This window comes from Falco biarmicus, chromosome 11, assembly GCF_023638135.1.
Source record: "Falco biarmicus isolate bFalBia1 chromosome 11, bFalBia1.pri, whole genome shotgun sequence".
Lineage (NCBI taxonomy): Eukaryota > Metazoa > Chordata > Aves > Falconiformes > Falconidae > Falco > Falco biarmicus.
In genome coordinates this window covers 27,805,506-27,815,521 of record NC_079298.1, presented here as the reverse complement: position 1 = coordinate 27,815,521, position 10,016 = coordinate 27,805,506, and positions in this window count along the sequence as shown.

Below are 10,016 nucleotides of genomic sequence, written 5' to 3'. Positions count from 1 at the left end.
CCTTATGTCCTGTACCTCAGATTTTGCTCAACTCAAAGTACAGTGCAGCTATCCAGGGACTGAGAACAACTCCTTACTGCAAGAACACATACCTCACAAAATGGAAAGTGGGGTCAGTCTACCCTGACAAGTGTAAGCAAGTGGGGGGTTTTAACCACACCAAACCCGCACTGATGGCTACAGACCTCCTTCACAATCCTAGCTTTTCAGTCCTGTGTCTTCCCTCTGGATTTGTGCATCGGCTGCACAGATGTGAGGATAAGAGGAACAACTCAAGGCTTTACAGCATCAGGGCAGGAGGCAGGGCTGCAGTTCCTCTTCCACAGCCCCATGCCACTGTAAGTTTTTTTACAGGGCCCCATCAATCTAGTAGCCTATACTTATCAGGGGGAAACAAGTCAGTGGGTCAAAAACCTACAAATTGTAGCAAAGACTTTATATGAGCATTGCCTTCCTGTCCAGCTGCGAAGAGCAGAAGTTTTGTAATAGCGGTAAGAGTGCGCTCTGCTAGGCTGGTAGCAAGGCTTAAGGTATAACATGAAACCTCACCTGAAAGACTGCATTTTGTGTGAATAAGCAGAAATGACAAATTGTCACTGTATTTGCCGAGTCCAAAAGGAACATGGCATTCATCTAATGACAGATTAAAATTGTTGCCTCTGTTTTGTGTCCTGGCTTGCCTGTCTCACTAGTCTCTGATAAGTCAAGTTTCCCATGCCATCCATCACTAAAGCTATTGCTGCATATTGTACCAGCCAAGCCAAATAGTTTTTTCTTCCACACTCCTTGTCTGCAAACAGTGATTCCAGTAATCACCTCTAACAGGTGAGTAAATAAGGACAAGATTTTCTTTTTCTTAAAGAAATGGTTACATACTCAATTATTTCATGGAGTTATTTCCTTTCTACAATACCATGATCCACTTTGCCTTTGATTAGAGGAAAGAGTACAGGACTGTAACTTCACTTGCACAAATACACAGGGAAAGAACTTTACAGTCAAAGTTCTAAAAGCAGTTTTCAGACATTTGCAATTATAAAGTTTTATCATTCATAACACGTGATCTGGTCAGTTATTAATGAGTCATTCAGTGCCATGACAGATCACTTCTCAACAGTAGGAACCATAAATATTTTTATTAATTATTCTCTACCAATGACGACATACTTAGTTTTTAGTCTCATCATTCAAGAAGTCCACAATAACAAAAATCAAAGGGAAGAAATATCTAGAAACGTCTAGCCTGTGAATCATTTCCCATGTTGCTCCTTCACTCAGTTTTGTCTGCTGCTGAAATAATCTTTTAATAACAAAAGAGTAATTTATAGTTAATATTTGTAATCTCATTTCAGTTCAGATACCAATACAAAAATTGCTTCTTTATTCCTCATTATCTTCTTCACTCTCTCACTATTCATTTTAGCTGTATTTTTGCAACAGTTTCTGTTGGTGGTCACCCTACTTTTGTTTTCTAGAACACATTTTTCTTTGCATATTTATCTCAGTAGCTCTCCAGATTCCTTCCCTTTCTATATACCTCCCATTTCTCTTTACATTAAATACTGATATTTTTTAAAGCATGTATAACACATACATATTTTAGGATATTTCAAAGGGTTTGTTGTCTGTTTTAAAAAACTCAGGATTTAGATCCTGTAAACTGCATTGGTTCTAGATTAACATCTGTCACTTACAGCTCTTTCAGACAAGTTCATACTCTCTCAGGAGTCACCTTAATGCTACATCAAAGACCTCTCTCCACTTTACACGTATTGAGCCTTCCAGCACAGTCTCTGGCACCACCACCAGTCTGTCTTCATAACCAGGCCAGGTAACATGTCCCAGAGCACCACCAATACATCAGCACACAACACAACCTTCCCAGAAACGCTGTTCACAGACAGGTTTCCTACAGTCCCACTCAAACCATGGCAAGGTAAAACTTAGTTTGCTTATGGCAGCTCTCTGCTGCTGCGCAGGAGTGCCACCCACCCAGCTCACAAGTTGAGTGGGCCTATTAATTGACTCAGACATTGACTCACATGGATTCATTAGAGGACTGAAATGATGAATACCACATTATCAAATGCAATTCCAGAATACAAACACTGCAACAGTCCCACAGGACAAATTACAGTAGGGCAACTATTTAAACTTTTATTGCTGCTACATCAGCATGGCAATTGCTTCCTAGCAACATGGTTACTGGTAAAATAGGATAAAATTGCTCAGAGGATAAGCCTGTATTGTCTTTGCTATTGTAGTACACTGGATGAACAGTTCACTGACTTTTAAAACCTTACAGTTTTACATTGCTAAATATTGAAGAGTGGGTGAAATCAACCTCTAGTATCAGTTACAAAAGTAGCAACAGTTGCTGCAAAATCAGAGCAGTTGCTGAGATAATTATGCTCTGTCTAGCTCTGCTGCTCATACATTTAAGCTATAGTATTAAAAAAACTTCAGAGTTTTTTTTCCAGCATGAACAGAAATGAGATCAAATAGTAAAGATGAAATCTAGCGAACAAATTACCTGTTCTAACAGGTCAAAGTTTAATAGAACATGCCAATCATTTTGCCTCTAGCAACTTAGCCTGCACTTACTGATTGTTGTGCAGTGGTACATGAAGCTAATAGTTTAAATAATCCAGTTATTTTTCCACAGCTTTTGAAATAATTTTTCTAATTGCTGTATCATTGCTGTATCTGCACTGGGTCTGCCAGCCATTTTGGCTATAAAAATATATTTTCTACCTGGCATTTAACATTTTACAAGTGAAGTAGCTAGCTGGAATACATCTACAGCATTTGTAGAAAGGTGTTAATATACTCTGTCTGCACTTTACCTCAGTAGAAGAAAGATCACTTCCAGTGCCAAGAATGACCTGACCCCACTAGCATAAGTTTATAACCATTGCTGAGAAACTGATGTGATAAAAAGCACGTTTTACAATTCTGAGGCAGTTAGGCTTTAGCAGTGACGTAACTTGGAAGTATTTCTAGACAGTCAGGACTAGATTGTCATTTATTTATGTTACATTAATGCTGGTAGTCCTCACTGAAAGCCCCAGGGCATTAGTGCATGCTACTTGAGAAAACTCGTGAAGGAGTAACAGAGAGCTGAAAAGCCAGCAGGTAAGAAACTTAATGAGACATAGGGGCAAAATATTACCCCAAATAAAAACAAACAGCTGAAAAGTCTGAAAGAAGGCCAGCTCACCCCCCAACCTGACCTCTTCCCCTCCACTTTCCTCTTTGGCTGGGACTCACACCATTAGACAAGCCCATGCTAAGCCACGACAAGCCCTTGAGGACACTCACTGGAGCCACCCAGGACTGAACTGCAGGACAATTTGACCAGTCTCCATTGGCACAGGCTTTGCCTTACAAGGCAGCTGGGAATGGAAAACCCCAACACAGTGGGGCACCTTCTTTACCTGCTACAACCAACCAGGTAAACGTTGCCCCCACAAAAAGGGACAACCTAACCAGTGTTGTACATAGTGTAACCTATCAGTCACACCACGCTGTAAATGGTCATTATGAAGTGTTCAAAGATAGGGTTAAAAAGCTGAAAACAATATTTATAGAACTCAGCTATTTATTAAGATAGATTCTTCCCAAATTCCAAACTAAAACCAGAACATCCACATTTCCACATCAAGCCATTTTAAATTACAGCTTCTATTTCAGTAAGAGTGCACAATTTTATATTAGAAAAGTATTTTTAATATGTACAGCTTACAAAACCCACAAAATCTTTCTTAATCATTTAGGTATCCAGAGGCATTTAGAGAAGCAAACTGCATCAAACTTCTAAACATAAATCAGAAAAAGTTTCCAACAGACTTTTCCCATTCCATTTTATTTGAATTTTTTTCATTTTAAAACACAATCAACATGTGACCAACAGGCTCCAGAAGGCAGGATGTTTTAATTAGTACACCACTCCTGCAAGACCAGAAATAACAAGAGTTAAGAAAGAAGAGAAACAAAACTATAAAAAGACTCTGGCTTCTCATTTAGTCTAACACAAAACCTTCTAAAACCGTCACAAACATTTTAAGTACCACATATGGATGAGATCGGAAGCTTTCTTCTCCCTCCCAACTTGTGCACAGTCCATTCATGCAAACACACCAGCATACATTGGAACAGCAAGATCTAAGACTGATCATATTTAGCCCAGATGTAATAATTTTACTGAAGCAATGAAAAAAGTATTTATGAGCAGTGTTGTAAAGGAGGCAACTGGGATCCCCATGGGAAATACCAGTATAGAAAGTCAACATTCCTTTGGTTCTCGGTGAATTAAGATGGCTTTTGGTCAGTTTTCCACTGTTGCTATTTTTCTTTTGTTTGGAGCACCACTCTTCCCTTTTTTCCTTGGCCAAACAGCTGTGATACATGTACAACAGAGACCTGTCTGGACAGGCATAGAAGAGTTATATGATAAAGAAAATAGGGTCCTCAAACATGTTTGGGAAACGAAAATTGTTACTGATTCTCATCTAAAGAGCTCTGTGGGGAAACAATTGCATCATTAGGTTTGTCGTTGATATTCAGCTGCTTACCATTAGCTTTCTTTTTAATGTAAAGTGAAAGATTTGAAAAGAATTTACATCAACAAATGATTAAAGTCTGTGACAATTAATGAGTGATAAAACCCAGTGATGCTAAAAGCACAAAGCGTACTCTGCTTTATTGCAGCATGACAAATGAAGTGGCAGATGCAACCACACTATCCAATCCAGAATTAATCCTAGAACACATTCTCAGATAAGTGAAGAAACAAGAAGTACAGTGTCACAAGAGGGGACGTGTCTATACCTGCAACATCAATCTAAAAAGAACAAGAGAAACAAACACAAAATGGTACTTTAAAAGCAAAGGCACAGGGTGAACAGCTTTCATAGCAAGTAAAGCAGTTTAAAGTATGTTGTATTTTTTTCCTGTATCAGTCCTGCAGTGGTCCTGACCCATATGGATCAGGAAAGGGGATGAACAACAAATTGCACCTGGACATGCATGGGGATAGCAAAAGAAGAATTTCTTTTGCTATTAGCAAAGGTAGCTTCACAAACAGAACAGCATTTAGGGAAAAAGATCAGGATGGTGATTATATATATAACATGCAAGTTATACCCTTTTACACATCTCCTTTCCAGCCTCTCTAGAGCTGCATTGATTTCAACATGCAAAAAGACCAGTTGCGTCACTCAGTCACTTCAATATTAAAATTCAGTTGGAATCGCCCCTTCCAGTTAGCACTGCTGTTCAGCCAAAACTGCCCAGAGAGAAGGGAAAGCCAGCAACAGGGTACAGCCCATGGGTTCCGTCATGTCACCATAGGTCTTAAGATTCCCTCTATTTCTAGTTCAGGTTTTTAAAAGTAACAGTACTGTCAGGCATCAGTTTGAAAGCCCTCAAAGATGTCTGAAAGGCCTCATCAGATCCCAGCAAGAAAGTAGTTTCCCAGCACTACCTCTGTCACTGCAGTTTTCAGGGAACATGTCGCTAATGTCACACAAAGAAAACTACTGGACTCCAAAAATTAATGAGCTCACCAACATCATTAACAAAAATCCTAGCCATTTTGGTATATAAAGAGAAGCAGTTAACTTAGATGAACAGTTATTTGTTCATTGGAACGTTACTGGTTTCTGTACTTGTTTCTACTCTATTTTCTTGCTTCTTGTTGAAGATCCCATTTAGAAATACACAGGTCTGACTTCCTTATTTAATTACAACTCCCTAATTTACTTCTTAGTTATGTAACCACTTTCCATGGGAGAAGTTTTACTTCAAATATAATGGTATTTCTACAACCATGTCAATTTAGGGCCCTGTATCTGAAGGGACGAATCTGGAAGCGAACTTTTCAAAATTTGCATGCAACTTCTCCAGATGTTTAGGGCCTTCTTTATATGAGCATCATTCTTATTAGGGTCACTTGCCAGCTAAATATTATGTGGATTTTTTTTCCAGTCATTACTTGCATGATAGTTGTGTCTATTTCCTCCACCATAAAGATACATCGTATTTCTGACACAGCCATTCCCATCTGGTTAGTGTTACTGCAAACAGTAGCACGCTTAGAGCAAAAGTGAATTCCCAACACCCCTGAGCACTCAAACCCCTGGTTGGGTGCTTTCCTAAGTGCTCTGATTACCAACTACAAAAACCAGCTTGCTCCATCATCATATGGGAAAGCATATTTACTGCCTGGAACAAAACCTAAAATCCCATCCATCTTTGCCAGTATAAAGGAAGAGAAAACAAGCACATTTAAATGGCCTGCAAATTAACCTGCAAGTTTTGCTGTCAGCTGGTTGTATACTGTGTAGAGATGTTCAGCACCTTTTCTAAGTTTGTTTACTGTTCACAACTTCTACACAGGTGTATGATGCCATGTATTTTGGAATATTAACTACACTGAGCCCTTCGTTCAATATCAAAAGATATTAAAGCTTTATAATTTGCTGCCTTGATGAGATGAAGGAAGATACAGTTCTACAGAGCCAGCAGTGTCTACACTCACATCTTAGGTTCAGTGGGAAACTAGCAAACAAAAAAGGGGGGGAAATCCAAGTAATTATCCTTCAAAAGGTCACTTCTCTTACTCCAGTTAGAGCAGACAACACATACAACAGTACATAATCTACTAAACATTAACAAAGCATACTCAAAAAGGACGCATGCAAACCTGAGGCTCAGCGAGGAGTCAGGAAGCATGTTCCTTTACTGATAGCAGTCTTGGAGCAATTTTCATAAGTGATACTTTCCTTCCCAAAGGATCACTTCTGTAAAGCACACAAGCTTAGAACTAACCGATTGCAAAACAACACCTTCCACCACCACAATTTTCTGGTTATGATTTAAAGATAGACATTTAAACATCTCTTTAAAGGGTATATAAAACACAGCATTTTGTTTTGGCAACATTGGGTGCCCCCAGACAATTCTCATCCAAGAAATTCTTACTCCATAGCTTTTTGAATAATCCTTCACTCCTGCACTGTTCAGAGGGAGCATGGACAGAATACAAAACCAGCCAATATCAGCTTTGTAAAACCAGGAGCACAGCACTCATTGTGAATGTCTCCACTCATTGCTGCAATTTGTGTCAGTAAATATGGGGGGTTTCATGTTTTTCTCCTAACATAATCTGCATCCACAACAACGTGAATCTCTTCTTCCATTTCTACCATCCTCACCTTTATATGCTCACACAAACGCTGCAATTTTAGGGGAAGAAGGTTAAACTGCTGCACTGTCATCAGAGATCCCATCCTCATGCAGATGAGAGAAAATTTTCCATGGATCTGTCCGGGGTGCTTGACAGCCTCTCCTGAGAGGTGTTCTGATACCACAGGTTTGGGAAATTACACAGTTGACCCAAAATTTACCAGGAACAAAAAAGCAGCAAGAAGTGTCGGCTGGGAATAAGTTTTAAAGAGTCAGTGGAGCAGGTCTGCTGAGTAAGAATATGTCACTGTTAGTATGCAACTTCACAGAATAAACTTTTTTATGTAGTGTTCCAGGAATATTACCAAATAACTTTAGTGTATTGGGTGAGTCAGTGTGCTGGTGACATGGATTAATAGTCAAAAGGAACAAACCCAAGAAAGTCAGAGTTCAATTTCCTAATGCTGCTGAAAAACTCAGCCACCTAAAACTTGGCAAATTAACAAAACACTAAATGGTAATATATCCTCACAATAAATTAAAACTGCATAGTGCTGGCTCAGCAATCTAAGAAAGAAGATGTGACTATTACAAAGCAGATGTTTCAGTTAATTTGTTATAACACACTTGCTCCAAAGCTGTGGTCTATTGGGAAATAATACAAGACCCAGACCTAGCCTGACACAGATCCAGTAATATTAGCAACAAATAAGTTAGCATTTACAAAGCAATTTTGTCTGTAGTCTCTGAAATCAGCTTTTTCAAAATCATGTAAAATACACATTGCTCAGGACACTGGCAGTGGCTGAGGCTCTCGCTGTGCTTAGTTTTAGCTGCATGGTTTCCAGGGCTTGCCCACCGGCTGATGGAAACATCCCTCATTTCATCCATGCTAGCTGAGAGAGGTGAGCTCTGCAATCACAATGTCAATGTCAGAAAGATTTCCCCTGTAGAGCATGAGCTCTCCAGGTGATCTCCCAAGGTGCAATTACAAATAGCCAGAAGTTGTAGTGAAGACTTAACCAGTGTTAATTGAGACTGAGTGCAGGCCAGGAGTGACACCCATTAGTTTTGGGTGCCCATTTGTCTCTTCAGGAGCCGTACTACAGGAGGCAACTGACTACCAGCCCTTGCTGTACCTCATTCAAAGCCAGAAGCCAACGTCCTAAGTCCCTACAAATAGACTGATTTAGATTATATCACCGGGAGCTCCCACATCCTGCCCAAACCCGGTTGAAATGGCAATTTGATCAGCACCCTCAGCTGCCCTATAAAAGAAATAGCTCCTGTTAAATTTGGTTACACAAAGTTGAGCAGAAGCAATCCGCTGCTTTAGAAAACAAATTGAGGACATCAAGGTTTTGAGCCAGGCACCCCACACTCCACCTGAGTGTCCAGGCAACATATTTTAAAGGTGTTTTTCTCTCAACTTATGAAAAGAGTTTCACCACAGTGCTGAGAAATCCTTCCCATCAGCAACTCAGATACCATTGATTTTTATCAAAACCGAAAAGACTGGTGGAATCGTGATTTTTTTTCTTCCATGGAAAGCTAATGAGAAGTCCTGAAAAGGAGAAAATGTTAATACACAAAGTGCTTGTAGCCAGGGCAACTGAAGTGTTCAGCTGAGCAAAAATTTTCATTTCTGAATAGAATGCAAGTACGCAACTAGGACATCCTTAAGAATTTTACCTTTAGTTTATGGATATGTTTATGCAAGAGAACTGGAATAAGACAGCAAACAAAACTTGCCACACTTTTTTATAAGTTTATTAGCAGGATTAGAGACCAAGACAGACAAGAAAGCTGAAGTTCATCAGCTACATCTGTAACTGTCACATATCTCCAAGTGATATTTGCCATAAGCAAAATGTTCCATTACTTATCATATGGATCTGCTGAATGGTTGCATTTTAATCTTCAACTCCTTTATGTCTTTAAGTCTTTCCATGAAAACAAAGGAACAGTGAAGCCATAAGTGGGGAAAACAAAAAGAGCACCATTACTGCATAGATTTCTCATACTCATTTAGAAAGTGATCCAACAACACAGACCAGATTAGAGGTATGATTGAAAAAAGTCCATTCTTGTGCTTAACTGCACAAGTTTAAAGAAACAGACAGGCATGTAGAAGCACAAGAATCCTCTGTCAGCTGCCTAGATGAGATGTAAAGATTGCCCTAGTTATTTCCTCATCATGCACAGCACACCACTGTGCTGTTCTTTCTTTTCCGTCAGATATGGACCAAAACCCTACTCAAAAGCAACTGACAGCAATGAATTTACATCAAGAACAAACTTAGCATTTCCAGGCAAACCTACAAGGACTACAATACTTGGAAAACCACCCCAAAACCAACAGTGAAATGGGCAATGTGTACTTGCTACTATAATTGGAATCAGAGAGATTAAAATGACTACCTACTGTGCAAATAAAGGATCAAAGCAAACAGCATTGCTTCTGGTACTCAGGAGGTTACTTCATTGTTTTTTGGTGGTTGGGTTTTTTTTTTTTTGTTTTGTTTAAATAAAGTGTTCTGTTTATTCATTCTTCCATCTTTCAAGAGAACCATCAATGTCCCCAGTCAATGAGGCATACTTCCTCCTGGGATACTTGGAAAGAGCACCCTGCATTTAGAGAACTACCTCTATTGCAAACATTTATTCAGAGGTGACTTCAGAAGACCATGCATGTGATCCCTCTGGGTTTTCTCTTTGGCTTTTTTTTTTTTTTTCTTTTTTTGCCTCCTCTGAATCCTGGACTACAGGAGAAAGAATGCTACCTACCTGGTGAGATACAAAAGCATTGCTCATACAGATAACCTTTT